The following is a 26564-nucleotide window of genomic DNA, read 5'->3' as shown; positions in this document are numbered from 1 at the left end:
ATATCCTTCAAGAATGAAGGCCCAGGCACCTGGGTGGCTCAATCGGTTAAGAATGAAGGCCCAACTTTGACATTTGCAAATAAAGGAAAACTGGGACAATTTTCCATTACAGTCACAGTCACACCTACACTGTCATGCTATAGGTAGCTCTTCAGGTTGAAAACAATGACACGAGAGGGGAGCTTGCATTTTAGGAAGAAATAGAACGTTCTGGGAATGCCGAATATATGAGAAAATTTAAGAGACTGTGTCTTATTTATTTAAAATATGTATAAACTGGGCGCCTGGGTGGCTCAGTTGGTTAAGCATCAGATTTTGGCTCAGGTTATGATCTCACAGTTCGTGAGTTTGAACCCCACACCAGGCTTTGTGCTGACAGCTCGGAGCCTGGCACCTGCTTCGGATTCTGTCTCCCTCTCTCTCTGGCCCTCCCTTGCTTGCACTCTATCTCTGTCTCTCTCATTCTCAAAAATAAAATAAGATATTAAAATTTTTCTTATATACGTATAACCACTTAAAGCAAAAAATTGTAACATTTTTGTGGAGTTTTCAATGTGTATTGATGTATCACATAAAATAACTACAGCCTAAAGGACGATGCACCTACAGTTGCACGTTTTCTAAATATCACATGAGAGGGTACAGACTGAGAACATATTTTGTGATTCCTGGAAGAATAAATAAAAATTAAGAGAACAAATAAGTAAAGAGTCAAGAGAGAAAACAACATTCTAAAAGTTACTCAAATACTTCAAAGAAGACAGTAAAGAAGAAACAGCACAACAAAAAGCAGAGGGAACAACCAGAAAATAAATGGGAAGTTAATAGACTTACGTGCAAAGATATAAAGAATTATATTATTTTAGCATACCAGATAATCCCATTAAAAGGCAACATTTATTACAGTAGATCAATATAAAATTATATGCTATTCAAAAGGAAGTACTTCAAATGTCTTTACATTAATCAATTAAGTCCATAGCGGCTACAAGATTATCAGAAAAGTAGACATCAAAACAAAGAGTATTACGGAGATAAAGAGGCCTGGCTAGTTCATAATCATGTAAGGATCAATTCATCAGGAAGACAAAACAATCATAAGTGTAGATTTGTCTGCTAACCAAGGTTCAAAATACATGAAATAAAAATTGACAAAGTGAGCAATAGGTAATTTCACAGCCATAGTAGGAGATGTTAATATCCCATTTTATGTAGGTGATAAAATATCTAGAAAAACATCAATGAAAGGATGGATGGCTAAATTGGTATTTATAGAGCATTGTGTTCACAACTGAAAAAAATATCCTTCACAAGTGTACTTTGTTATATTCACCAAGAAAGACAGATGTGTTGGGCCATTACAATTCTCAAAACAACTAAAATAATTGAAATCTTACAGAGTGTGTCTGACCAGGTAAAATTGAATTAGAAATCAATATCTGTAAGATCTTACAAAAAGAATATTTGAAAATGTTTATAAATTGAACAGCCTTCTAAATAGTACTTGGGCCAAAGTAGAACTTAGAAATCAGAAACCAGAAAATGGGGTGTCTGGGTGACCCTTGATTTCAGGTCAAGTGATGATCTCTTGGTTCATGAGATCCAGCCCTGCTTTGGGCTCTGCACTGACAGTGGAGAGCTTGCCTGGGATACTCTCTCTCCCTCTATCTCTGCCCCTCCCTGGCTCATGCTCTCTCAAAGTAAATAAACTTAGGAAAAAAAATCAGAAAACATTTTGAACTATATATTATAATAAAAGTACCACATATTAAAATGTATGAAATGGAACTAAAGTAGTGCTTTGAAGAAAATGTTTGGGGTTCACATTTGAAAATCCATAAATTTAACAGGTAATTATAATAACTAAGTTGCTTTTAATCTATCTTATCCTTAGCAAGTGAGGTATAGTGAGAAATGTCTTCATCCAAGCATAATTAATGATTGAGTAGTGAACCCTTCACCCTAAAGTCATCAAGACAAAAGTGCATACTGACACCATTTCTAGTGCATATTCATACCATTTCTAGTGCATACTCACACCATTTCTATTCAGTATTCGACTGGAGCTCTGCCCTGTCACAAAAAGCCAAGGAGGGAAATGTATTTATATTGGAAATGTAAAACTGTCTGTATTTGCACATGGCATGATTGTTTACATGAGAAATTCTAAGAAATTCACAAAACTACTTAAACTAGTATGTGAGTATATAATTGTTGAACAATAAAAAGTTAATACATTTTTTTAAATATTTTTTTTTATATATTTTTATTTATTTCTAGGAGAGAGAGAGACAGCCAGCGTGAGCAGGGGAGGGTCAGAGAGAGAGGGAGTCACAGACTGAAACAGGCTCCAGGCTCTGAGCTGGCAGTCAGCACAGAGCCCGACGCGGGGCTCGAACCCACGAACCGCGAGATCATGACCTAAGCGAAAGTCGGACGCCCAACCGACTAAGCCACCCGGGCGCCCCAAAAAGTTAATACATTTAAAGAAATTGTATTTTATATACTAGCAACAAACTGTAGAAAAATAAAGTAAAAGCTCACTTACAACAATGGAAAAAATAAAATATTCAGGAATAAATTTAACAAAATGTATCAAAAATATCTCTTCACTGAGAATTATAGAAAGTCACAGAGATAAGAAAAGAAAAACAAAACAAAATACTGAGAGTAATGTATGGGAAAGTGTCACTATTTTAACAAAGTCATTTCTCCCAAACTGATCTAGAAATTCACCTCAATCTCAATCAAAATTCCTGCAGAACATTCTGTAGATGTTGCAATTTGATTCTAAAATGTATATTTAAGATAGAAAAATCTAAAATCACTGCAGCAAATTTTTAAAAAGAGCAGCAAAGTTGGGGGGTTTATACTAACTTGATTTCAAAATGACTAGAGGGTGATAGTAATTAAAACAGTGGTATTAGAATCAAGAGGGACTAATACATAAAAGGAACAGAGTGGAAAGCACAAACATTGACCCATACTTATGCAGTCAATTGATTTTGCCAAAGGTGACACTTCAAAGGGTAAAGAAAAGTTATTTCAACACATTGTGAGGGAAGAATTGGCTATCCATATGGGGAAATTAATGATTGACTTGATTAACAACCTACACAAAAATATTATTCAAAGTGGGTTCAGACCTAAATGGGAAAAACTTAAACTATGAAATTTTTAGGAGAAAAGAGAAAATATCATTGCAACTCTGGAGTATTTCTTAGAACACAAAAAGCATAAATTGTAAAAGAATGCATTAATAAGCTGTACTTCATTAAAATGTTCTTCAAAATGCACCATAAAGAAAGGAAGTGGGCAAACTACAACACGGGGAAAATATTCTTTATACATTAGTATGAAACAAGTGTATCCACAATATGTAAAGAGTTCTTACAATTCATCATTAGAAGATATACAACCCAATCAAAATAAGCAAAAAAACTTTAATAAACATTAAACAAAAGAAGCTATGAATAAACATTAAAAAGGCTATCATTTGTTTTGAGAAAAATGGTAGTTAAAGCTTTTCACTTTTATTGAGATGTCTACAATTAAAAACAAGTACAATACCAGGCTGTATTGGTCAGGCTGTACGACAACTGAAATTTTTATATATTTCTGATAAATGGCATTGCCTCTATAGAGAACACTTTGGAAATTCCTGTACAGTGAGACATCAATCCTATTACCCAACAAGTCAGCTTTCAGGTATTAATCCAAGAGACATGAAAATATATACCTATAAAAATACTTGCTCGAATGTTATTTATCATGGTTTTATCGTAATGATCAAAAACTGGAATTAACACAAGGGTTGATCAACAGGAAAATGGTTACATAAATTTTAGTATCTTCTTACAAAGCATTTATATTTGGTAAAAAAAAAAATGAAATGACCATTGTAGATAAATCTCAAAAACATAATGCAGAACAAAAGAAACCAAACTGAACAGTACACATATTGTAATTCCACTTACATGAAGTACATATTTTCAGTTTTTTTATATGAAGAACAGGCAAAATCAGAGCAGTAGTTACCAGTGAATGATGAAGAATTGAATGAAAGGGATACAAGAGAACTTTGGATTATTGCATATATTTATCAGGGTGTTTTCCATATGTATATATTGTATATATTTTTTATATATATACAATATATACAATATATATTGTATATACTTATCATCAATTATATTTATCTATCAAAATTCACAGTACTTAAATTTTATCTTCATTCAAAAAAAGACCATCATATAGTGTATCAGTGCATGGTTGAGGAGTGGATATAGGTATCATTAGGTTTGAAAGAATCCAGTGTCTGTGAAGTCAGGTATTTGCCTTGCACATTCACATGTCTATTGCAATTGCCGTAGGGGCAGACAGAATTTAGTACAGAGAGAAAGAGTAAACTAGTAATGGGGAGAATTCACTCATCTCTATTTAGCCTGTGAGCATGGTGAGACCGGACAAAATTCACCTCAACTTGAGCATCTGATATAAGATGGCAATAACAGCCAAAATAATAACGGCCAACACTTAGTGTTACTATGGGCCAGATGTGCTTCTAAGAACCTCAAATCATATAACTCATTTATAGGAAGTACTCAGTTATGTCTGGTGAAATAAAAACCTCCTTCATTTAAAAGTATCCAAGTGCATTACAGAAGCTAGTTAAGCAGTTTACAACAGACATTAATCTTATTGTGAGACATGCATGCCTAATGTATTTCAGTACTCACATAAAATAATGGGTGAGGCAGCATATTGCTCTTTTATATATTCAAAATTGAGAATACAACTGCATTTATAAGAATGACTAAAAACAGCAGAGGTCATTTCTTTAGTCATTAGCCTGTATATTGCTATTTGCTCAAAACTGATGCTCTTACAATGCCTGTCGCTCTGTGAAAACCTATCTCTAAGATGCTCTCAAAGTTTGGACTTGCCTTTCAATGAGTCCCAAGTATGTCACAAATTCTTGGAAATGCATCCTGCGATCTTCTTCTGTGAAAGTAATTTCAGTAGAAAAGCTGGTGAAAACAAGTTTACCAAACTTAAGGAGGTAGCCTAGCATTACCATTAAAACCTTCTTATGAGGCTTTCAACTAGGAAATAACCTTGGTCCACATAAGATCCAATATGCTTGGAGATGTGTCCCTTAGTACATGGTAAAGGAAATGGTAAACACAATGGCCTTATTCAACTTTAACATTGACATTTTTAGAGTCCCATAAGTAAATTAAATATCAAAAGTTTTATTTCTCTGAGTTTATAATTCTTATCCCCAATGACTTCTGGCAGATCTGATCAACTGAGAGAAAACACATATAGCACACTAGTGCAACTGAGCAAGTCTGGAATTCTGTACACTTTTCAAAGAGATAATTGAAACGAATCTACAAACAGCTCCAATGTATCCTAGAGAAAGAAAGACCAGCTACAACACCTGGTTATTGTTTTCATTTCTCTGCAGTCTTTTCTCAACAACTTCAGTGTTTAAAAGATCATAGCTTTATGTATCTATGTATCTTTATGATTCTCATTCTACACTTTTTCTCATGAGAATGGGCTGAAAATCCTGCCTAGAAAAATTAATCATAAATCATAACATCTGGCCTTTTGTTTCATGTCAAAGTTTAGGTAAAATCAAACTGATCTTCATACACTGTAGAAACTAAGCCACATGGAAGATGGTGATATAAAGTAAAAATGGAGCCCATCTTTGTGTTCCTAATGGAAAAAAAAAACACCCTAAAACATAAAACCTATGTCTCTCAATGAAGGAAAAGCAATTGCCCATCACTAGCCTGAAGAATTATAATGCAGAATTGAGAAGGAGGAATGAATTTGGGTAGATTTTATAGCCTAGGTTTGCAGAATCATTAGCAAACAGATTCTAGAAACCAAACTCTTGAGTAAGCAACTCAGTGCGAAATTACTCATGGAATGCTATCAGAAGCTGTGGTCAAACACATCTGCCACAGAACTAGCTGGTGGATAGAATGATTTAGCACTGCATAGAGATCTGTGGCATTCCATGTCCGGGTGCCCAGCAAGAGTGGGTGACAGGAAGCCGGAAATGCCAATCACCAAGTGTCACTTCCTCATTCACATCACATTGGCACTCTAATGGCCGCTGAGAACCTGAAAGGGGAATTTATTATTGCAAGAAAGTCAATATTTCACAATAACTCTAGGCGGTGATTTAAAAGGCCATTTTGTGCACACCATTTACTTCTTCATACACATGTATATTGCTATTCATTGCCCCGGATACCGAGGAGCAGAGTAATTCCATGAGGCTACCTCATTTGAAACACTGGGTCTTTACAAAGCAAACAAATGACCTGCGGCTCATCAGAAACACTGAGTTATGAGAAAGTTCTCTGAATTTCAAGAGAGGCTTTTGAAAAATGGGGCACTGGCCCCATTTTCCCTTTTTGAAGAATTTTTCATTCTTAATGAAATCTGTCACTAAGTCAGAACTCCTGGGTGTAACCCTTCCTACTTGCGATTTTGCCGACACGATGCTATAAACACAGACATAGAAAACAGAATGTATACTTCACTTTTAAAAGGGATATATTTTGAAGGAAGGAAGAGTATATCCATAAACCTCAGATATGCCTAGTAACCTTTTCTGAACTAATGTCTTCTTGCTTATTTGTATATAGAAGTATAACCAATATTTATGATTTATGATTTTGATAACATACTTTTTAAAAGAACTTATCTTAAATAAGAGAGAGAGAGAGAGAGAGCTGTTTTAAATGTGGTTGCTTTTTGTGGCACATACACACATACATATCCCACACAAAAGTAACCAAAAGTGTGTTGGTGGGGGGCGCCTGGGTGGCTCAGTCGGTTAAGTAGTTGAGCGTCCAACTTCAGCTCAGTTCATGATCTCACGTTTCGGTGGGTTTGAGCCCCATGTCAGGCTCTGTGCTGACAGCTCGGAGCCTGGAGCTGCTTCAGATTCTGTGTCTCCCTCTCTCTCTGCCCCTCCCATCCCCACACACACTCTCTCTCTCTCAAAAATAAATAAACATTTTAAAACTCTAAAAAAGTAATCAAGAGGATATGTTTTTTGTCATTTTTCAGAAGAGGTATTCAGTAAATAAGACCAAGAAAAAAATGAATACATCTGATGGAACTATTAGCATTGCAAAACCCTTTTGCTTTTCCCTCCTTTTTTTTTTTTTTTTTTTTTTTTTTGTGGAACAGAAGGATTGGAATACCTGTGCACTGACATCGGGTTCATTATTTATGTTTGCGTCAGAGTAGCTTCAGAACACACATTATTTTGTTATTAAAAATAGCAACTTTGTTAAAACATACTGTCAACCCTGAGCTTGAAATTCTAAAGAGGATGTTATCGAAAAGAAAAACACAGGATCCCTCTAGATTAATTTCCAGTTTCTTCAGCCACTCACAGTAAGTAAAACAGCCTCCCAGCTCGCCCACACCTTCTCTATGGTGCTTCACGCCGACCTGAATATTGGAGTTTGAGAAAGAGCTTACACATCTTTTCTCCTTTGCACCTGAGTAATGCATGTGTATTTAAGTACAAGGAAAACTGAAGTTAACCTCACAATAGAAATTTGTTTGTTTGGATAACCAGCAAGAGCAGAATCTTTCCTCTACATTTGTTAAACATGAGCTTCATCACTGACAGATCACTGTTGTGTGCACAACTAGTGTCCGGAAGAAGAACCAAACCCAGATGACAGCTGAAGGGCTGCAAGTGGCATCTCAAAATAGTTTTGGAGATGGAGTAGTGGATCGATTTTCTAAGCAGCAAAGAAATATACCACTTACTGTATTTATTTACCCACAAAATCCAAGCATCTGTGTGTGGGAGGTTCAAAACTGAAGCGTGTATTAGGTGGGTGATTTAGGAACTTTAAGAAGGACTGTAGGGCCAGCCCTCGAAATTAGGAAGTGACCCTTGACCTGCTTTCCACTTAACCCCTCCCTGCTGCCCCTTACTCCTTCTGGTATTGATTCTCTAAACTTCCATGGCTCCAATTCTTCCAATCTCATGTCTCCAATCAGCCATCTTCTCTAGATTTCTCACCTCCTACAGCAATCTCAAGTTTATTACCAATCTCCTCTTTTTCACTGCAGCAAACAGTTGTTTTCAGACATGTACTTCTGGGAACAGGCTTGTATGACACGGCTTCAAGACACCCTCTGGGGACCCTTTAATTTGGCAAATTTGTTCTGAAGGTTGGAGCATTTTGTGGGCCAATACTTTGTTCTGGTTCAAGACAACCAGAGTGAATAATTTTGCCAACGCTGCTTAACAATATAAATACTTTCCTCTAATCAATGACTTTTCTTGTCCCTTGTAAAATCTTTACATTTAAAGATTTAAAAAAATCTTTACGACTCAAAAAGTAAGCCCAGAGAGTATGTTGTGTTTTTGCAGTCAACGATGAAGGGTAAAAAGGACAAACTTATGAACAATTTCTTGAAAATTGACTTGCAGGAAATAGAAATTGTTTCCAAGTCTCTTATCTCTACTGATCATTTTTGTAATTGCAAGAAAGAGCTTTTATTGATATTAAAGTGCCAAAGTTCAATTCCCGACATTGTATTTAACTCTTTAAAACAATGCCAGTTTATTTACATTAAATAATACTTCTTTTCATCATTATATTTGCTAATTTGACACGGTTGGTTATTTAAAATAAGAGCACTGTGAATTTATTAAAGGTGAGAGAGTGTTTCTTCGAGTACAGAGAAGGACATATATATGAAATTCTATACATTGTCATGATCAAATAGTTTCCTAACGTTTAAGAGCTCTATCTCTTGAGTCTGATCCACTGGTATCTGACTGAATTTAAGGAGACCATAAATGAGGCCAGCACTGGGTTTAGCATTTTTAAAAAAATCAGTTCAGCCTAAAATCACTTCAGCACAAATGACAAAAGTTGCATGGAAAATTAATTTTAAGGATCACTTTAAGTCATGTGGCCTTCTTTAGGATCGAATTGCCAGAGCTGTGGGAAATAGGAGTGTCAGTAATGATATTTGTTAAACAAAATGAAGAATAGCAGGAGCGATAGAGCCAGAAGTAGAAGAGATGACCCTCCACGAACAGATCGCACCAGGAGCGTTTAAGACAGTCAAAGGATATCAAAGCACCGGGACAAATTGGATAAGTCCAGACACATTACCCTCCATCAGTCCTCTGGGGAATGGAGCACTTGTAAACAAGAGGAAAATCGGTAATCACCAAAGCAAACTTCCTAATCATTCTGCTAAATTCATCCCAAATACTGTCTGTATGCCTCTCAATCAGCACGATGCTTGAATCAAAAATGCTAAATGGCATACATCCATAAGGCCAGCAGTTGATGGGTGAATCCTTTTGAAAAGCCTAAAGGGGAGAATTCTCATTTACAAGCTGACATTTGCATAGTAGCATGAAACTGAGAGCATTATAAATTTTACCAAGAATAAACTACCGAGGTGTACCACAACGTGAATGAGACCCAAAGAGGTTAAGCGGAGTAAAAGGAGATGAACATACTATATGGTTTTCCTATGTGATGATATAAAGTTCTGGAATATGCTAAACTAATCAACAGTGGAGGAAATCAAATCAATGCTTGCACTGTTTTCTAACATGGTAGAGTGGTGGGTTACATGGTGTATTTATTTGTCAAAATTCTTGGAATAGGGAGTTAGATCTGTGCTTTTCACCCACCATAAAGCATACCTTTATTAAATTATGCATGCAAAAAAATCTTGCAACAGAGATGAAAAAAAATATTAAACCCTGGAGATAAAAGCATTTTCATGAAATATTTTAAAAAATTCATTTAACTAATTTTTACTGGATGCCTTTTAAGTGACAAATTATTTGGAGCACTTAGAATACATCAGTGAATCAGTTAAAAAATGAGCAGTGCCTCCATTTCAACAATTGAGAGAAAAATAGTGAAATATAGAGAAAAAACAAAAGAAATAAGCAACTTTTATACTCTAGTAGTAAAAGGTGATAAATGCTATAAAAAAAGTAAAATAGTACAGCTACATAAAGTGAATCGTGAGTGATGGTCAGGGGAGCAGAGGGCAGGATTGAATTTTAAAGATGGTGGCTGGGACAAGTGTCACTGAGAAAATGAACTGCACGTGGGTGTGGTAGTTTCCATGTGAATATCTGGGTAAAGAGAATTCCAGGGAGAAAGAATGGCCAGTATAAAGGCATTTGTGCATGGAATGTGTGAAAACAGCAAGGAGATCGTTGTGAGTGTTGTGGAATGATCCAGGAGGAGAAATCAGAGGCCACCAGAGTCCTGATTTACAGTGCCTCAGAGGTCATCACAAGAACTTTGGCCCTGGGTTAGAAGGAAATAGGGAGATTTGGAAATTTAAAAAAATTGCTCCAGGAATTTGGTGGTAAATTCACTTTTCGAGGGGTGGGAACCTGGAAAGAACAGAAACCTATTGGTAAAGATGGTCACGTTCTGAACATAATTTGAAGGCAAAGCGTGGAAGATTTGTTGAGTAATTAGATACACAGTGTGAGAGAAAGAAAGAGGTCAAGTTGATTTTCAATTTTCTAGTCTGTTGAAGGCTGCTGGTGGAGCAAATTAGGAATAAAGAGACAGATAACTGTAGATCACATATAGCAAGCCAAGGTGAAGACTTTACTCAGATATGATTTATTCCTATCCCACCAGGTTGGGTCATAATGGGAAAAATAAGAGTAACTTATAAAGAGTAGTGGATATAAAGTAAGAAAATTTTGCTTTCAAAAATTGTTGCTAACATGCAACACTAAATGATATTGATAAGTGACCTCACTTCATAGTCCCTCTGCGCCTCAGTGAAAGGAAGGTAACACCTCCCTGACAACTATAAGAAATAAACAGAAAGATAAAGGAAAACAAAGATATATCAGAGATGGTTAGAATTGATGTTATCTTGGTAGTCAACTCTAGATTCTTGCCCTAGTTAAAACAAACAAACAAACAAAAACAAAAGCAATCAAACCAAAAACCTCATCTGAAATATCCAAGACCGTTGGTCCTTTGAGAACTAGAAAACTCAACACCTTCAAGATGGCACATTCCACTGTCATAACTACTGGAATTGTAATAAAGTTCTTAGATAGATCAACAAAGCTCCGTCATCATATAATTTCTATCTCTACATTGAGTTTTGTTTTAAAGTCCACACTCAGTATGCATTATTTCCTTTTTCTGACAAACATAAATATCTCAAAACAGTCAGTATATTTTTCCACACACTGATTGCCTCGGACGCACCTCATATACTCGTGTTTCTAAATCACCTGTGGTCAGTTTGTCCACTCTCATGCATGGACTCAGAGGCTGGCTCCAGCTTGGGACCAATATGAATGAAGCTGTAAATGTTCTTGTGCAAATCATTCTGGGAATCACATTTTCATTTATCTTGGGCAAAAGCCTAGGAAATAAGACCTGGAATCTTAAGGTAAGTGGATGTTTCCTTTCATAAGTCATTGCCACAAGTTTTCCCAAAGTGGTTATACTATTCTCACCATCATTGTATGAAATGTCCAGTTTGGGGTGCGGCAGATGTAGAGACTGACTGAACATAACCATGAGCACCATTCCAAGTCCCTGGAAATGGTCTTCACCATTATATGGGTTTTGGGTGCAGACGCGCACATATTTATCAAAACTCAGCAAACTTACACTTTTGTGTACATTTCATAAGTTGTAAAATTTATATCACAAGAAAAAACTGTAAACAAATGCAAAATACTAGCTAATAAATGCTTACTGAACTATCTAGAGTGAACTATGCTTATATCTTCAATTTACTTTGTAATGAATCAAAAAAATTGAGGGGTAGACAGAGTGTTGGTTGCATCAGTAGGTATCTGATAAGCACGTACATCAAATATGAATAATACAATTTTATGGTGGACGAACAGGTGGAGAGAATAAAAAGGCAAAGCATACCCACCATAGGACGAGGTGTTCCACTCATGAAAGGAAGGAATATGTCTATACAAAAATTGTACATGATTGTTCAAAGCAACTTTATTTGTAGTAAAAAAAAAAAATAGAGGCAACCCAACTGTTCACAGGAGGTAAGTATCATGCACAAGAGTTGGTACAGCCATACGGTGAGCTACTGCTCAGCAGTGAGAGGGAATGACTGTTAATACACACGTGGATGTATGTGAAATAATTCCATCATGTGAAAGAAGCCAGAGCAAACCAAAGTTGTGTGTGTGTGTGTGTGTGTGTGTGTGTGTGTATTTCCATTTATATAAAATGCTATAAAATGGAAACTAATCCCAAGTGACAAGAGGCAAAGCAGTAGCTGCCTGGGGATGAGGTGATGAGGTGTGGGCGTAGTATGGAGAGGTAGGGAGAGAAGGGTATAGATGGAAATGAGAAAATATTTGGGCCTGGTTGTGATGATGACTTACATACATACATCAAAATCTATCAGATTTTACACTTTATTTTTTTAATGTTTATTTATTTTGAAACAGAGACTGTGTGTGTGAGTAGTGAGGGGCAGAGAGAGATAGAGAAAGAATCCAAAATCAAGAGTCAGACACTCAACTGACTGAGCCACCCAGGCTCCCCACATTTTACACATTAAATAGGTACAGGTTAGGGGTGCCTGGGTGGCTCAGACGATTGAGGGTCCGACTTTGGCTCAGGTCATAATCTTGTGGTTCATGAGTTTAAGCCTCACATCAGGCTCTGTGCTGACAGCTTGGAGCCTGAAGACTGCTTTGAAATCTATGTCTTACTCTCTCTCTGCCTCTCCCCTGCTCACGCTGTCTCTCTCTCTCTCAAAAATAAATAAACATTGAAAATAAGTAAATAAACAAATAGATAAAGTTTAGTATACAATTGTACTTCAATAAAGTTTTTTTTTAGTCCTCAAGAAAAAAATACTGTCATTCTTGAAGTCACTTTCTGCTCACATGGTTTTAACCCATCTTTTAAATTGAGTCACTAAACCCAAGCATGGTGTTAATAGCGAACAACTTAGGTTGCTTTCTCTTTGATTTATGTATTCTACTCCTGTCAATATAGGTTCAACAATTATTGTTATTTTTGGTAGTCCTGGAGTACTGTTACTATATAGTGTAACTAGAGAAAAAAAAATCTCTTGAGTCCTTTCCATTTTTGTTTAAAATATGTACTGCTATTAAAGCAGGACATTTGCAATCACACTGCCTCGAACTTTGCAGGCGATGTTTTTACTTCAAAAGCAGAATTAATATTTTACATTACTCAATGCGTAATATTGCGAGTCATATTTATAGTCCATCTTAACCTGTGTGTGCCTTTATACTGTAATCAAAGTATTAACAATCACTGTTTCTTTTGTGATTCTACCACAAAGAGACGACAGCCATGTTTTTCCTTCTAATGCCCGCTGCTGTACTTTTGATTCCTGTGACTTATTCATCCCATAACTGGAAGTCTGCATCTCCCCCTCTCCTTCACCCCTCCGCCCCGTGCTGAGCGGTGGCCATCAGTGTATTCTCTGTATTTATAGGACTGATTCTGGTTTTTTTTTTTGTTTGCTTATTCGTTTGTTTTATTTTGTTTTTGTAGATTCCACATATGAGTGAGATCTTCTGGTACTTTTCATGCTCTGTCTGACCGATTTCACTGAGCAGAACACCCTCTTGGTCCATCCATTCATGTCGCTGCAAATGGCAAAATTGTGTTCTCTTTGGTAGCTAAGTAATATTCCATCTGATAAATACACCACATCTGCTTTATTCATTTATTAAAGGGCACTAAGGGGTGACAACCATTTTAAAGTGAAAAACTCACAGGTATACAGAATGTAGAACTGACAACTTAGAAAAAAATAAGAATAAAACTAAGAAGGATAAAAATAAATCACATTATACAATGTATGACCTTGTACTATGACTTTTATGCTGTAGCAATGTATTTCATGTTATCCAACCTACTCTTTACACTTCGTTAACTGAAAAGTTTACGGAGAGATGGGGTCACTGAAAATGTGGGTAATGGTTATATAACAGATAACTTTAATGTAATAAATATTCTTCAAATAAAGAAATAATATATGCTATGAATTCTTGCCATGCTACACTGGTTGAAACTGCTTTCTTATTTCTTCTTAGAATGTGATGGCTGCCATTCACATGACTGTTAGTTCTTAACTACTTGCTGATGTTGTTAGTCTGTTCCATCAAGAGTAATAATATTTGGGGGGGGCACCTGGATGGCTCAGTTGCTTAAGCGTCTGACTTCTGCTCACATGGTGATCTCACAGTTCGTGGGTTTGAGCCCCACATCGGGCTCAGAGCCTGGAGCCTGTGTCAGATTCTGTATCTTCCTCTCTCTCATGCTCATGCTGTCTCTCTCTCTCTCTCTCAAATAAATAAAACATTGAAAATAATTTTTTAAATAAGAGTAATTATATTTTTGCATCTTCTTTGCACCCTGAGGCTATATGGAGAAACTTCTGTGCATCCTTTATTTTTTTAAAAAATGTTTATTTATTTATTTTTGAGAGAGACAGGGCATGAGCCTGAGAGGGGCAGAGAGAGGGAGACAGAGAATCCCAAGCAGGCTCCATGCTGTCACCGCAGAGCCCAACACGGGACCCAATCTCACCAGTTATGACATCATAGCCTGAGCTGAAACCAAGAGTCAGACACTTACCCAACTGGGCCACTCCGGCACACCTGTGCATTCCTTATTAAATAACAAGAAATATTAGTGATAAAAGTCTAGTTAAGGGATGATTTTTGTTAACAACATTAAGACGAAACAATGGCTCATAAAGGTTAAAATTGCAACATTAAGTAGAGGACAAAAACTGTACAAAAAGAGGCACTTGGGTGGCTCAGGCAAGTAAGCATCTAACTCTCAGATCTGGCTCCGGTCATGATCTCACATTCATGGGTTTGTGGGTTCAAGGGCTCAAGCTCCAGGTTCAAGGGTTTGAGCCCCACACTGTCAGTGCGGAGACTGCTTGGGATTCTCTCTCTCTCTCCCTCTTGCTCTCTGCCCCTCTCCCGCCTGCTTGCAAGCACTCTCTCTCCCTGTCCCTCTCAGGATACATAAATAAACTTAAGAAAAGCAACATACTTCTTGCTTTGGCAGATTAAAATAAACTAAAACCTTAACTTATGCATGAGCCATCTCTATGTGGAAAAATGTATTTATTTAGTGCTTCCTAGCACAGACAATAGCATGGCTCATGACAAAATACTATACATCTGCTATTAAACTCATATGAAGGCATTAAAATTGTGGCATATTATTAAACGTTATTATATTTTAGAAAGAAAACATGAAAGTAAATTGTGGTAGGAATAAGTTCAGTTGAACAAAAAAAATAAGCCATGAGATAAAGAAATATACAGAATGAGTCCATCCCAAACACAGCCTGGTAAAATAAAATGAATATTTATTTTTAGTGATGGTGCTCCAGCCACAGTGCCTTTTATTCTTCTTTTGATTATGTGTTATGTTACTGTGCAAGGTGCAAATAAAGTTATAACTTGTCAAGCATTCTTATTACCTAGTGAAGCTGATGGGTCTACTAAAAGGTTCAAAGAGGACCATTCACCATGTGACTAATGATATTTATGGGGGCCAATATCTTTTACTCCTTCACCTTCACCATTATTGTTCCATTAGGTCTCCATGAATAATGATGAAAATATGCTAGGTTCTTTTTTGACTGCTGACTGGAGCACCTTGCAATAATCCTCATAACTAAAAGACCTCACATTTCTAGAATGCCCTATGTTTAACAGAAAATGTGTTCTTTGTGCAAGCATTTTTGGATAAAAATATCTTGCTTTCAAATAAAGCCAATAATGCGTAGAAAGTGTATACAACCAACCAAATTATTTGTAACCACAGTTATATTTCTACTGTACACTTCTAGCAAAAAGAATCAAAATTATACTATGCAATGACTTGCATTAAAGAGAAAATTATATTTGTCAGGACTGTCATGTATCATATCCCTCAAGTAGCTGCTGTTAGAACCACTCAGCTACCAGTACTGTACCTTCCTTCCCTTCCGCAACAGATGTACTAACCCGGTCCTCATTATCGGTTTGCTTAATTGTTAGGAAGCCTTCAGAAGTCACCTCTTCCTGAAATTCCCTTCTGTTATTCTCAGGGGCTATAGGGAGGCAGAGCACAGCACACGAGGCTTTGCTAGATGGTCTAAGTAGAATAAAGGCATTTCCATCTCCTGTCTCAAGAGAAGGATAGAACAGAGGAGCTTCACCCAAAGTTGTAGAATGTTAACCACTTACGTAATTGGACAATGGTTCTTTCTTTGAATCAGCAAACTATTAGGCAAACACCTTGGCATTGATGAGGGTCCAAGACGTGGGCCCCCCATAAGTCATGTGACATAAATGTTTGCTTTCCTAAATCAGAACTTCGTATCTTGAAACATCTGAAAGCAAGAGCCCTAAGAATCCTATTTCTCATGGACACCTTTATGCATACAAATCACGACTGTGGGTTGGTGAATGGGAACTTAAGTATGAAATCTTAATCCTGAATCAAATGCTCTCCTTGGCCTTTAATGGAAAGAGGACGCCTTTCCTGGGTCCACTTTGCTGTCCGGATTCTAATTAAGACATTGGGGGTGGGTGTTGTAGGGAAGTAAAATGTGACTCATCAACTACACTCCTCAAATAGGAAACCCATTAAATGGTCTGTGATATGTCATGCAGTAAATTAAAGAATGTCGTGGAAACATGGCCCGTCTGGTTTTATTACTCATCCTGTCACGAGTGTGACTAAATCAGTGGACCGCGTTTAGAATCGAAGGGTGGCGGGGAATGCTGAACAACTGTCAGACAAAATGGTGAGAAGTCAGGATGGTTGTTGCTGTCCTTTGTGAATTAGAGGCGGGCACCTCATTTGGTCCCATGTGGCCCTCCTGAGATAGATGGCTTGCAGATGCCACGCATTCTCATTTAGTAGATGTTGGGTGTACACAGAGTCTGAAATTTTAGCTAAGGGTACGGGTTATTCTGAGAAAAAAATGCTTAATAATCCATAAATTCCTTCCTCTCATTCATCATTCTATTGAAGAACCACAGACAATGAGAAAAAGTAGATAATAGTGTAAGAGGATTATGAACACGGAACATTGGAAGGTCAAAGAACAAAAAGGTCTCCTAGGTTCACTGAGAATGGAAAGGCATCACAGGAGAGCACAAATGCGTGTCCCTCGGAGGTCAGCTCCAGTCTCCGTGAAGGAAGGGCACGGGTGGACATCATCGGCGGAGGAACTGGGGCACACTCTAAAAGTATAAATTATCCAGTTTGATTATAAATGCACATCACAATGTAGAAGACCAGAGAACAGTGCGTTTCAGGAGAAGCGCTTGGTTTATTCTTTACTCCGTTGGGGGTGGGGTGGGGGGAAGGTTGGAGATTTCTGAGAGAGACGTGACACCACCATAATTGAGCCTTAAAATGATTCATCTTGGGTCGGAAGAGGAGATAACCTAAGACTAGTCTGCAGTCTTCCAGGGGAGATGTAATAAAGATCAAGCTCCGAGGGGCGGCCAGAAGAAGTGATGGAAGAAGAGATGTAGCAGGTGACAGACGTGATGAATGATAAAATGCTCGGCTGGAGGGTGAGACAAACTCTGAGATGACTGAGAATCGAACCTACCGGGTGAAGAGAATTCGTCAGTACCTGGTGATAGAAATAGGGAAGTGGGGATTAGGAAATTGGTTTGAAATCGGTTTGAAAGGATGAGGCTGATTCCAGGTAACTCTCTGATGGAGGCTAGAGAATGCAAACGAAACGTTCCGACCCGGTTTACTGGGTAGGAGATTAGGCTTGGAGGCTGGCTGCACGCATTCAACCCGGTCCACGAGTAACCCGGCCGCTGATTTACCTTGTCTGGGCCTCACCTGCGCCTTCTTTAAGATTAGGGAAAATAATATCTGCATCGTGTTTGTTTTCTTGTGCTTTCGGAATCTTAAGCAGGCTAATGCATGCTAAGTGCTTTGAATAATACCCAGCTCATAGTAAACCCTCAATAAATGCCAGTTAGTATTATTGCCGTGATGTATTAGCTCCGGTTTAACCTCTTCTTCCTTTAACATATTCTTAGCCCTAACTTCCTTCTCTCTTACCTAGCCTACACCATGTATTCTCTGCAAAAGTGGAAATGGTTGTTCACGGTGCTCTCTAATATAGCCCTGAATACAAATTACTCTCTATGCTTCCTGTTACAGCTCTACTTTTTAATAAACTCTGTGACTTTTTCCTTGTACACAAACTAATCTAATAGAATACATTTCCCCAAAACTATTCATATAACTACTAATGCTTATTGCTCAAAAATATTGCCTCAAAGCTGTGTAATATATTGCAGTATTTTACCTAAATAAATAATACCTTTGCTGCAAAAGCAATTCCTGTAAAAATCATGTTTGGTAAAAAGCCTATTAAGACAGAAAGATTTTTCCTAGAAAATGAGTATTAAAAGGGGCATAGATCACTTGCGTATACACATTGATTGCATGAGGGAGCTAGAAAAATTACTCATGTTCTATACTCCTATAAAGCTGTGCATTTGTCTCATGTGTAATTAGTACTGCGACCACATTGGTTTTTTATGCGTACACAGATCCTTCTTCATAATCAATAAGATGTCACACCTCGAAATCACAAAACTAATACAGCCCTTCTATTGTATTTTTTCAATAAAATCTGGGCCCTTCATCACTCTTGATACCCACACAGAATTTCTATTGATGTTGCTAAGAGATGTGCACATGAATCAAGCCTACTAAATGACACATAATAACTAGGAGACTGAATTGCTTCAGGGATTAGTAATGGGCCTCTGACCTACAGGTCAACAATTTGAATCCAAACTCAGTTAATAGTGGCTAAAAATTGCTACAATCTGATGTCTGATTGACAGCCAATGAAAGGAAATCTACAGGCTCTGTGGGATTCCAAGTTAACAGGTGCCAGCACAGAATCCCAAAAACAATGGCCAAGTTAAAAGGTCAAAGTTTAAATCGGTGTGGAAATCTAGCTACCTCTGATCAGCAGAGGAAGGCTCTGCAGAACTTACTGGTGTGTTGATGGAGCAATACATCCACATTTCACACATCTGAGACCCTCTTTCTTCTGTGACAGCGTCAGCAGACAGCGCGACCACATAGTGACTGAGAAAATTAAATTGTGTACGTGCTGAAAAATGTTTGTGTGCCTCTGGGTTTATATAAATTTCATTTTAAGTGTAACTCCTATAATAGAAAGAAGGTAGTATTTTCATAGAATTTCCTTTGATGCACCAAAATAAAAGGTTTATGGGGGCACACACACACACACACGCATGCAAAACTGAAATGATGAAAAGAAGACCCTTCATGGATAAAAAGCAAATGAATGCTAGGCTCTATTACTTAATGAATACTTTCACTGTTACTACATTTTCTTGTTGATGTTAAAATAAAGGTTTTTTTCCCAGGTGAGAGTCTCACTTTGTATCCTTCAAGAAATATATCAGTCCTGTTATTTTTATAGTGTTGCACTCAGAAGCCATAACAATTTTTGAGCATTATTATATCCGATACAGAATGAATTTTCAAGTATTTATTGAAAGCTCTGTATATCCACCTGTTGGTAGGGTATCCTCAGATCAAATTTTTAATGATAACATAGGAAGATAACTCTGTATCAATCACCTTTGAAAATGAAGACATTCATCGGGTGTTTGCAAATTCCTAGTGCAACCTTAACTCTTAGTCAATGTGGACATATGCAAAATGGGAAGAAAACTGCAAAAATATGTGATTATTTTTTCAAGATAACAGGATTTGGAGGCAATTTAAGCCAAGATGTTATGTATATAAATCAGGAACTAATTCAACTGTGTAAGAGTATTTTCCAACTGTTAGAATACAAAATGACATTATATATCGCAAGAAAGCTAGAAGCTACATTTAACTTTTGTCCTGTGCAGACCTAAAATTATTTTACAATATAGATTGTTAACAGCTTTTCACCACATTCTGATTGTGCTTTGCATTCGATGTTTCTAAGCAAATAATTTTTCCATGCCTCTATCCCTTTCTCATAAATCTGTCCTTAAAAATACAATCCAAAATTATTAACTACCAATTTTTAAGTTATCCATATTTATATCTATGATCAAGATAGAGATTTACCATCTCTCTGAAAGTATTCAAGTGATCTAAAAAGTCCCCTAGCACCCTGAGTATATGGTAACTTGGCAAAACATTTTCTGTATCATAGTGGAGAAAAAATGAGAAAAACATTATGCATGACATACTCAAACATTTAAGCTTGGTAATGTTTCTTGCTTTACCTACCTTGTTTTGATTACTTCTCAAGTCATATTAGAAATGATTCACTTTACTTTTTTACAGTGTTCTAAATCATCTTTGCCTTGCTGACATAAAAACTCTTTGCTTTTGTTGCCTCTTAATAAGATGATTTATTTATAGAAAGACCAGGAAGATAAGCCCACAGATGCTATCCTCCCCATGCTTTATAAGTGGTTTGCAAAAGGTCAGATGTCATTGACCTTTTAGATGGCTGGAATAGCTAATCTCACAAAGAGGCCACTTTTCTATCCCTGATTGAACTGCAGATTGCCTTTCTCAACTAAAACAATGTGAATGGATGCCTATTAATACGTTCCATACCCTGACTATTTTTAACATTTAGAAATTTAAAAAATCTCTGACCCTAATATTGGCCTTTCTCCTCCTGACAGTAGGTGATGATTTCTGCTGAAGACCAGCCACTTGCAAATCCAAACAGATTCTTTAATTTTTAAGGTACACAAATTCAGTAGTGGCATCTAATGCACTTTCAGACTTGTGTATTTCTTTCCATTTACTTGTTCATTTAACCTAAACTCAGCCTCATTTCTGAAAGGCTTTAAGGTGAACTATAGAGACATGTATAGTATAATAAGATACATAACACAAATCCAAAAGACAGATAAAAAATGACACTCAAGCGGCACCGGCTGGCTCAGTGGAAGAGCCTGTGACTTTTGATCTTGTGGTTGTGAGCTTGAGCCCCACATTGAGTATAGATATTACTAAAAAAAATAAATAAACTTAAAAACTAAGTAATAAAGTAAAATTAAACAAGCAGATGGCAGCTGACATGCATGTGAGTTATAAAAGACCTGGTGTGTGTATAATGACATATGTGCACGTGCGTGCACGTGCGTGCACACACACACACACACACACACACACACACACTATTAACTCAGGATAGTGAATCCTTCCCAGGTCTCAGTTCTGGGACACACTAATCCTCTTGCCCACTTTAAGAGGGACAGTAAGTGATAAAGTTGGTGACATTCCCAACAATGGCTCAAGGGTAAACGCATAACAACATCAGGAAGTGATTCCTTACCCCATCCTTGAAAGAAGGTACATTTATGTGGCGCAGTTCATTGAAATCAAATTTGTAGGCATGAAAAGACTTAAGCCCTGATGTACAATATATTGACGATAAGTTAGATGAATATTGAAAAGCCAGACTGATAATTCTTAAACTTGAGTGTGCTCCAGAATGGGCTGGGTAGGTAGTGGCTAAAAGACATTGCTGGGCACGACTTGCAGATTCTAAGTAGATGGGGAAGGGAGGGGAGATGGGTCCCTAGTGTCCAGTAAGAACCACAGACTTGAGTGCAGGACTTTTGAGGACCAACTTGGAAGAAGCACTGACAAATGGAAGTGACATTCACAAATGAGCCATCAGGTCTTCCAAAATATTGTTCCTAGCAATTAGCATTGGATATTTAAAAAATGGATAACACAAAGATTTCAAGTTACAGTCTGGGAAATGGGGACCTTATAAATTAATGAAAGTTCAATAAAGTATCTTCACTAGGAGAAAAACAATCCAAATCAGGGAATATAATTTCCCACTTTATTCTTCTTATTCACATCTGCAATATTAGGCTTACATCTTCAGCGCCATATTTAGGAAAGATATTGATAATTCATTCAGCATCCTCCAGAAATGTTTTCTGTCCAACACAAAGTGACTACGGCCCTCTGTGTTATTTCTGGAACTGGGGAATCTCCACAGGAGCAAACAAAGGGGAAAAATATGGATGTATTCCTTGAGACGGATGTACCAGACTGAAGCTTTTGCATTAAAACTGTGAGCTCTGGAGCCAGATTCTCCGAATTTAAAGCATAGCTTGGCCACTTCATAGTTATGTAGTCAATTTATGTAACCTCTCTGTACCTTAGTTTCCTCATGGATAAAATACACATAGTATTAGTATCCACCTCATAACGGTTTTATGGAGGAATAGGATTTTATATATGTTTTGCACTTAGAATATTGCTTGTCATATAGTAAGCATTCAATTAAATTCATGTAGTATCTGTTAAAAGCTTGAGAAAAAGACTTCCTAGCCCATCATGCTAATAAATCTGATAAGATGAAAGGTTTGTAGTTCATTTTCAGAGCTATCCTGAACAGCTTAGTATGTATTTGACTTCTCAATTTAGAATAAGATTTAAAGAATAATATGGACCAAATACATACCACTTGGCTGTTCTACAGCTGGAGATACTTTACTAAGTATCCATTCATTGTCATTTTGGGTCGGCATTTGTTGCTTATCTGAAATACTATATTATTCTAGGAGTCATGACAACAATGAATAAGTCAGAGTTCTTGTCTTTAATTAGCTTACAATTTTGAAGATGAAAATGACAAGTAAATGAAAAGTTATTTAGCAAAGTGATTTTTGTAAAATAGGTGTAAGTAGGGGGTTTTAGAGAAGCCTATGAGTTTGTAGAACTGAAGCTCCAGTCTTGGAGCAGAAGCTCGGGCTGGGGGTGGGGGGGGGCAGCAAAAGCTTCTTGAAGAATGATCTTCATGGGAAAACTGGAGGGTGATCGGCAGTGAGTGAGCCTGTTGACTTGCTGAACGTGGACAAGACCCCCGAAGCAAAGTCACAGAGTGAAAAAGAACATGACATACTTGGGTATGATAAGAACAGACTATGCAAGGTGAGGACAATTCCTATGCAAGGAATAGAGGACAAGAGGAAAATGGTGACGAAAATTTAGAGAGGAACTCAGATGACGAAGAGCCTCGCAAACCTTGCATGTCACTGTATAGTTTAAAGAATTAGGTTGTAGAATTTCAGCCTGAGAAAGTGAAAGTTTGGTAGTCTACAAGATATGAAGAGGTTATCAAAACACCAAAAGTAGTTAGAAATCACAGTGAGCAAAGGATGAAAGCATTGCCATCATGTATCACTACATTTGAGTTCAGACCCTGTCCCTTCCAAGCGGTGGATTTAATTAACTCACTTAAAATATATTAAGTATATATGTACTGTATGCCAGGCTCCAATAAAAACAGCTTGAAAGAGAAGGTGGGTAAGGAAGAGAAGCAGCAAGAGGAGGACTTGAGAAGAATAAGGAAAGAAGAAAATAATCTCTGATCTCATAGAGTTTGCAGTGAACCAGTAAATGCCACCATCACTTTATCAAACTATCACACTACTGAATATATAATTACAAATGACACAGGCACTAGAAGGTAAAGAAATGAATAGCAGAAAGATTAGGAAAATCTTTCAAGATGAAAGGAAAATTGAGCGCAAGTCTCAAGGATGACTAAAAGTCAATTTGGCTAAAGCAGGAGTGGCACAATGTTGAGCTACATAATGAATAATTCAAAGCAAATGAAAATGCTTTCTGGTGGAATTTGTAAACATGTTTTATTGCAAAATAATAGCTGTTCATTATTTAAACCTCTCCAACAATATACAAGAGAATAAAGAATTATAAATCACCCAACATTGTAACTCTCTGTCATGGTCATATTTTAATGATAAATATACTTTTTTTAATATGATTCTTGATTGAATCATCAAAACCTGTTAGGGGTACAAGATTTTTTTTACTCTATATACAAGTGCATAAGTTAACTTGTTACTATTTCAATAAAACATGAGTCTCCTGGGTCAGAGACAAAGGACTTGCTACTCCTGGCATAGCAAGGAACGTCAGTTCCTCAAGTCCAAAGCCCCAAGGGGATAATACCATTGGGCTTTCACAGAAGCCTACAAATGCAGTGGATTGCATTACAGGAGAAACTTGGAGGATTCACCACATTTCTAAGAAACAGAAGTATATTCTTTGTTTGGAAAGAAACTGCTCCTCTGAAGACTGAATATCTCATGGTTTCTCGCTACAGACATAGCTTTAAGCAATGGCTGGTTGTGACAATATGGGTGGACCTTATGCCAAGTAAAACAAGCCAGACGGAGAAAGACAAATCTTCCATGGTACCAGTTCTACATAGAATCTAAAAAAAGTAAAAAGAAGAAAAAAGAAAGAAAAAGTCAAGTTGATAAAAACAAAGAATAGAAAAGCAGTTGCCAGGGGCTAGGAGATTAAGGAAATCAGGGGGCTGGTAAAAGGGTACAAACTTTCTGTTAAAATAAATGAGGTCTGACAAAAAGAAAAGAAAAAGGGAAAGCCTGATGAAGAGCAGGCAAGGCTTTACGTTCTTGTCATTTTTAGTAAAAATGTCAGGGTAACAGGGTTCATGGCAGACTGCCTCATTCAACATGGATCTCATGGGGACACAAGAATGGGTAATGGGTAGGGATGATATATACGTGTAATTACCTAGATTCTTGAAGAAGATAATGACATTAGAAAATTGGCAGTGCTTCGGCCATTAAATTGTTAGTATCTAAGCATATTTGATTCGTAGCAACAGGAAGACACTTCTAATTTTTTTATTCTGGAATTAGAGCTGTATCTTGAGGTAGGTAGACTGCAGTTAGTCTAAAGGGAGTGGTTCCTCATCATTATCTAATATGATACAGAAAGTATTGAAGATTATAATGATAAAACATACCTAACATACTGTCGTTGTTGAATTGTGTCCTCCAAAAAGACATAAATCCTAACCCCAAGTACCTGTCAATGTGACCTTATTTGGATACAGTTTTTTCCATGTGTAATTGGTTAAGACAAGCGCAGATTGGATTAGAATGCCGAATCCAATGACTGGGGAATTTATTAAGAGGCCACGTAGAAATGCAGAGACACAGACACAGAGGGACAAGGTCATGAGGTGTTTGGAGGAAGAGACTGCAGTGCACTCTCCAGTGTCTATAAGATAAAGCATGCCAAGGCTTGCCTACAACCATTGGAAACCAGGAAGACGCAAGGAAGCCTCGCGAGAACCCAGGCCCTTCAGAGCCTCGTGAGAATCCAGGCCCTGCCAACACATTGATCTCAGACATCTCGCTGCTGAAACTGTGAAAGAATAATTTTATGCTCTTTTAAGTCTCTGTAGTAGTTTTTACAACAGCCCTAGAAAAGGAATATACATATAAATACTATCTTTTTCTTCCCTGTCAGTAATCAATTACATGAATGGTATGTATCAATACAAATACACACCACCTTGTAAAATTGATGCCTATTCATTGGGGTTTCCCCCAAGGCTGGTCCTGAGGCAAGGACTTTTGTACGGCTACTCTATTTGAGAAGTGATCCCAGGAAGCACTGGGCAGAAGAGGCTGAAGGTCAATGATGAGGTTATTGCTGGGGGCACCCAGGAGTGGTGCTTTCTGTGAAAGTCTGGTAGAGTCTGAGGAGAGGGTATGCATGAGGGTGTGAACTCCTGCTATTTATCTCACGCTAGGGATTTTGCACTGTTCCACCAGCCCAAACTCTGCCTTTGCCAGTTACTCACCTATTGTAGCTGAATGTCAAGGGCATCCTTCTACTTCTACAACAAGCGAATATACACTCGAGTTCCCTCTGTCCTTACACGCACTTTGTCTCTTATATTTTCTTCCTGCTATCTTCTCTGCTATCTCAGCATTCTGACGGGGTTGACAAAAATCAGGAATTTTCTGTGAGTTTGGGTCTTTTCTATTGTAAGTGGAGATTTCAGCTTTCTGTATCCCAAGATAAAGAAGCCAGAAATTCCAGACTCCATTTTAATAAATTCCATACTTGCATTTTAGTTTCTATTAGGTTGTCAGTTACAAAATATCCTAATGTCACACCCCCATACATAAATTTTAAAAGTAAGTTAATGTGAAACAAACATTTAGCCAATGAATCGCATCAATGAGTAACAGTTGCATTGTATCAAGTGATTATTTTGCAAGTTAATCTTGCAAATCTGATTTCAGACCTATTTCTTCTGGGTTATAAAATTTTAGTAGGTTTTTTAAAATACATAAGCTATGATTTATGCTTTCTAGTTAAGTTCATCACATCCCCCTGTACTTTATCTCGAAGCTAAGAAGATAATAACTATCCTTCTACACACATTGATATACTAATTTGCTCTACAAACAGACTCTCAAATCTGGAAATAGAAAGGCAAAAGAAATAGTTTCATATTCACATAAGTCTTACAAGACCACTACAACTGTATATTACCACTGACCTGAAATTTAATTTCTTCATTAAAACACTTGATCCACATCCCCTGACCTGGGCACACACCAGGGCCACAAGTCTTCATGTGACTAATAT

The sequence above is a fragment of the Hyaena hyaena genome, unplaced genomic scaffold (genome assembly GCF_003009895.1).
Source record: "Hyaena hyaena isolate Hyena2069 unplaced genomic scaffold, ASM300989v1 scaffold_541, whole genome shotgun sequence".
NCBI lineage: Eukaryota > Metazoa > Chordata > Mammalia > Carnivora > Hyaenidae > Hyaena > Hyaena hyaena.
Note: the sequence above shows the minus strand (reverse complement) of the source record.